The sequence below is a fragment of the Enhydra lutris genome, unplaced genomic scaffold, assembly GCF_002288905.1.
Source record: "Enhydra lutris kenyoni isolate GAN:26980312 unplaced genomic scaffold, ASM228890v2 scaffoldscaffold30, whole genome shotgun sequence".
Taxonomy (NCBI): Eukaryota; Metazoa; Chordata; class Mammalia; order Carnivora; family Mustelidae; genus Enhydra; species Enhydra lutris.
Window position 1 is genome coordinate 19,923,072 of NW_019154114.1, and position 6,000 is coordinate 19,929,071.

A 6,000-nucleotide genomic window follows, 5' to 3' on the forward strand; every position below is an offset into this window, starting at 1 on the left:
CGAGGTAGAGGAACACCTACTGATAAAATTCTGTCTTCTGAATTTCTATCAAACGTCTCTGTTCACTTCTTTTTCAACCTTTTTAATGAAAATTTGTAAGCGTGCAGAAAGGTTGAAGAACTCTACAGTGAACACCAATGTGTCTGCTACCTCAGCTCTGCAGTTAGCACTTTGCTGTACTTGGTTTACCATTCATCCACCCACCCACCCAGCTCTCCACGCATCCGTCCACCCACCCACCCCCCATCCATCCATCCATCCTTCTGTCTTCCATCAAAACTTATTTTTTTGATGCAGTTCAAAGTAAACTATAGATATTAGTATACTTTTTCCCAGATTCTTTTGCACTAGTAACAATTAGCTAGAGTTCAGTATCTGTCTATAGGTTTTTTTTTTTTTTTTAATGCCAAATGTACAGAGTCGAATGCACGGGTCTGAAGTGTCCTGTTTGATAATTTTGATGATGCATTATTTATTTTAAAAATAAATTATCTACAAATAAAATGTGGCTGACTGGGAGAGAGAGACCGAGATAGAGAGAAATTGAGACAAAGCAAAATAGCACTTTGAACCCACAGAGAGGAAAAAAAAACCATCACGAAGTCAACGTGACGGCTTATCTAGGGGAGAGGGATTTACAAGCGGTAATGCTTGTTACAGATGCGTCTCTGTCGTGGACTGTTTCTATTCCCTGAGAGCCTGCATCCTTCGGGATCTCATAGCTAGATCCCTGGGCAGGAAGCATGATTGTCAGGGCCTCCAATCTCAGTCCCTCTGCCGGCTGTCCCTGTGGTCTTGCAGGAGGCACTCTGCTTCCCACTTCCTGGGTCGCCGGAGAGGGCTCTGGGAGCCGACACACAGCGTGTTTGGAAGGGCCTCGGGCGTCCAATAGGTGCTCCGTGGCTGTTGTCTCCTACGATAAATCACACATCTCTCTATCTTCCCTTTTCATTTTTTTCCAAAATTGAATTGGAAAGAACCAAACAACGCAAGTTTTAAGTTTTTCATCCTTAGGGGGAAAAACGTCATCTCTCCCTACAGCTTCGCCGCCCTCCCCACACTCTGCCAAAATCCGGGGAAATGAAGCAGCCCGCGGGCTTTGGCTCCTCTAATTCTTTGATTACTACATGATTGCAGCATCCACTCAGGCCGGGGCTAAAAATCGAAAGAAAACAAGAATTCTTGAGTTATTTCCAGATCCTGAATCTGACACCACGATTCCTCTCTCAGTTTTGGCAAAACCTACAAAATGAGTGACCAAGAAGGGTAAACAACTTTAGGTAAACACTCTATATACTGATTCACGATTTAAGTACATCAGTTAACGTTTAGCTTAATTTACCACAGTGTTTTAATGTCATTAAGAACGTAACTTCTTAGGAAAACTAAGAAAGTCTGTTTTTAGCCCAGACATGCAATTAGGGGAATTAGTAACGTGATACGTCGCCCTCAGGAACTGCGATAGAGCAAGAAAGCCCGGACGGCCCTTTATAAAGACGTTCCTGCAGCCCGCGCCAGAGTTCACCCAGCCTCGATCCGAGGACAGCCGGGAGGGAAGACACAAAACGAAAGAAGGGAGTCGCTGCCCCCGCGCCGAGCAGCAGTACGGAGAGATTCGCGATCGTGTGCAGATGGGAAATAGTCAGAAAATCGGGGTCTGCGCTGGGGAATTAGTCGCTTTCCTGTCTGGGTCAGAGTCACCCGCAAGCACTAGCTGCAGCTTTGGAAGTGTCCACGTGTGAGCTGGGCGGTGGGTTCGCTGGGGCCTGCAGGGGGACAGGAGGAAGGATTTTTTTTTTCCTTTTTGAGATCCTGAAAGAGAATTCCACTTCTGACGTGCTTCGGCACGTCCTTAGTTTCTGGAAGCGCGACACCCACTAGATCAGCGTCCCCTCCTCGGCACTGCTGACATTTGTGGCGAGGTCATTCTTCGTGGGGTGCTGGGGGGCATCCCACCCTTCCCCCACCTCCACCCCGCAATGACAAGCCCAAATGCCTCCAGACACTGCTGAATGTCCCCGTGGGGGCAAAGCCACCCGTGAGAACCGCTGTTCCCAGTGAACCCACTCCTTCTGCAGACGGGGAACTGCAGGGAGGTAAGCTAGAGCCAGGCCCAGGAACACGGGCTACAGGACGGGAGCAGGCACGGGGCTGGGGCGGACCTGACTGCGGCGAACAAAGCTCGGATCACTGCTCAGTTGCTCCAGGCAGAGGCACGGTTCTCCGCCTCCCTGAGGATCCCTTCCTTCTGGACTCTTGCCCTGGGGTAATGAACAGGAGCCGTTCCTAGAGATGGTCCTGGACAGAAGCCCCGGGCTCAGCGGTCACGGGCGCTGATTCTCGTGGGTGAGACAGAGCAGACCTTCCAAGCCCTGCACACCCCAGTCCCTTACCTGGACAGTGGTGCTGCCATCCCCGGTGGCTCTCCCTCTGCAGAGTCAAACAACCGTGGACACAAACTCTCAGCTCAGGGGCCTACACGCGGTCAGGGTCAAGTCTCTCAGCTATTATTACCACCATTGAGGTTGTTATTGGGGACATGGAGGGAATACAGGCAGATCCTGGTGGTCCCAGGGGCCAGGTGTATCTGAGGGGGCTGGACTGTTGGCCTGGCCAACACTGGCTGCCCTCTCGCCCCTTCTCTGCTCTTAAGGGCCCATGGGCCCCACCTTCTGCCTGCTGGCCCCATCGCCCTCAGAGCCCCAGCCAGAGCAAACACTGGCCTCTCAAGGCAGCAGACAGTGACCTCGACCGAGTCCCTAACTTCTCTGATCTCGGATTCCTCACCTGGGTAGGCAACCTTTTGAGAAAAGGCCTACCTACCACCATATTTCTTTGTAACCTCGACCCTGGGGGTCAGCATGATTCTGAACACATGGTAGGTAGGCTCCCAGTCAACACTGGACATAAGAGGAGGCAGGAATGAGAGGCTGGGTCTGTATGTACATCTGGGTGGTCTGTCCACATCTTTCCAGAAAAAATAGGTAGAAAAGACAGATTGTTGCTTGGATTTTATGTGGACACAGCAAAGACGACCTTCCTGGAAGGTGAAGGTGACAGATCTACCCGCCCACTCATCCACCCGTCTGTCCATCCATCCATCCTTCTATCTATCCACACATGCGTGCACCCATCCATCCACCTGTCCATCCATCCATCCATCCATCTACCCATCCATCTACCCATCCCTCAAAAATGTATTCCTACCAGGTGCCAGGCCCTGGTTGGTCTGGGCTTTGAGGATGCAGAAGTATTTCCGTCCCCGCCTGGCCCAGAGGAGATACCGCCACGTGTTTGCTGCGTGAATGAGCCGTCTGGTGAATGAGTGACTGGGCGGACGGGTAGAGCAATGTGTGCCATCGGGGTAGACTCATTCCAGGAGTCCCCACCACTAGCTGGACTCGGGTTCGGCGCACAAGTCCCAGAGTCCCCAGGCAGAGGGCGCGTGGCTTCAGTAGCAGGTGGAGTGGTGTCGTCCCAGACAGGTGCCGCTGTTTCTAAGGGCGCCGGCGACTGGGGGACATGCTCTCTCTAGCCTCATGAGTGCTTCCCCGAGAGACCTGCGTCACTGCTGGCTTTGTCTTCTCCTACCGAGCCACTTGGTTATTGGCCCACATCCCAGGTGTCGGTGCAAGGCCCCCAAAGCCTGTCATCAGGAGAAACAGGAAGCAAAGCTGACCACAGCGCACCACTTGTTAGTCCCGGGACCCAGGCTCTACTTGGCATTCCGGCGGACGGTGAGCAGTCGTGCAGACCTGTCCATCTCCGGCCTGTAACCTTGTGAGCACAAAGGGGAGCTCTGTATATCTAGATGGATGATTATTAATGTCACTACCCAAGTCACATCAAGCGACAGGCTGAATGGGGCAGGCCTGGGAAGGGTCTGATCAGGACGAGCCATGTGCGGGTTTCCTCCCTGCTCCCCACCTGCCCCAACGTGGGGAGGGGGTGGTGAACCAATGCATTTCCAGGTCAGACGGGGGCGGCTCCCTCCCCCACCGCTCCTCCGGGAAGCGAAGAGCCCAGGCTCCCCGACCGCGGACACAGATCCTTCACAGGTCAGCTGCAGGCAGGCGAGGCCCGGGGTCTGGGAAGAGACCCCTCCAGAGCCGTGTCTGCTTCCTGCTTACGGGGTCTGTATGAAGCTGACCCGCCGCTTTGGGCTGGCACCACGTTAAGCAGGTGCACGGGTCAACTCGGTCGTGCCCCACAAGACCCCCAGGGTGGGTGCCCAGGGTGAGCACGATCACGTTGCCATCCTGTTCTCAGGGCCGCCGAGGCTTAGCAGGATCCAAGCAGGTCGAGGGGTCACATGGCGGAGCCAGGACGGGACCCCAGTCGAAGCAGCTCCCAGTGATCTGTGCTGGACCAGCTGGGGCTGGTTGGCTCCCAAGGGCTTACAGATCCCCATGCTGGAGATGCCTGGGCCAGCCGCCCCTCCTGCAGATGGAGTGCCCGGGGCAGGTACAGGCAGGGGAGCTCGGCCAGACACCCATGTGCTGCGCCCCCAGAGAGCGGACTGCCACCCGTGCGTCTAGATTTTCCAGGGACTGGAGCAGAGGTTGGCAGAGAAACATCTTTCTTTAAAATGGAAACCGGAGGCCAGGAGACGGGTCTTGGGAGTTCTGCCATCGTATGGGGATTCCGGTGTGATTACAGCCATCTGCATTGGGGTCCACATTTGGGCGTCCCCTAGCCCTAAGCCCTTTGAGACTGTGCCCCAGCATCCACGGCAGGGAAGACTGGACACCTTCCAAGCTATGGCAGGAAGATGGCCCCTGCTCCAGGACAAGAAAGCCTCGTGTCAGAACACGAGTGACGCCTTTCAAAGGTGAGTGGATTTCTTCAAACCAAAACATTTTTTATTCTTCTTTTGGTTTTTTTTTTCCCTTTCATTCCCCCAAATGTCAACCTCGGTATGGAAGGTCACTTCAAATCTCATTTTATAGTATGGAATATTTTTCTCGTTTCCTAGCAGAGACCAATTTTGGATGAATAACTTGCGACCACAGAAACACGACACCAAAGCAACAGCGCTGGGTGGCAAATTTCTCCGTTACCACAAATATCCTTTCTCCTCAAGGACCAGATTGGAAGCATTTGGGGCTGTTTGTGCGTCCCATCCTCAATCAGGCGGAGGAGGGGCCGCCCGGGTAGCAGCAGCAGCAAGCCCAGAGTCCTCCGCCTGTCACCAGATGAGTATCTCCCCCTTTGCTACACTTTTCCAAAGTGCCGACAGATTCTTTAGTCCTGGGTGTGAGATTCTCCGCCTTGTACAAAAGGGGCGGTGCCAGCTCAGGATCCAAAATATCCGGATTCCACCCAATGACCTGACTGAGCGCTGTGAGGACTGAACGGCGATTAACCAGGGCGCCTGTCTCCATTCTCATATCCCCAGTCTACCCTGGCGTTCTTAGCCTTTGATGCCTGCCCTATCAAAATGTGGATCCACTTTGGAAGTAAAAGGGGATCACGCTGCATAATTCCAGAGGCACTGTGTTCGGGCAGTGCCACATTGACAAAGTGTTCGTGAATAAATATTTAAATTTAAATATTTCATATGTGGCCATCCTCGTCCTCATCACCAGCAGAGTAGTGCAAAGTACAAAGGAATAAAGAAACCACACGGTGAGACGTGCATACGTTCCTTAGCCTCCGGTCATTTTAATCTGCTCAACATTGTATTAGAAGAAATTTCAAACATACAGGAGTTACCCATCGTGAAAACCCATATAATCATCACTGAGATCCTAGGGTTGTCAATATTCTGTGATTCACGCTTGATCATTTAAGCTTCCATCCTCTCTCTCTTTTCTTCCATCTACCCGTCTATCCTGTCATCCATCCATCCATCCAGTCATCCTCCAATCTATCCATCCATCCAGTCCTTCTCCCATCCGTCCGTCCACCCATCATATCATCCATCCATCTGTCCATCCGTCCGTCCACCCATCCATCATATCATCCATCCATCTGTCCATCCGTCCGTCCACCCATCCA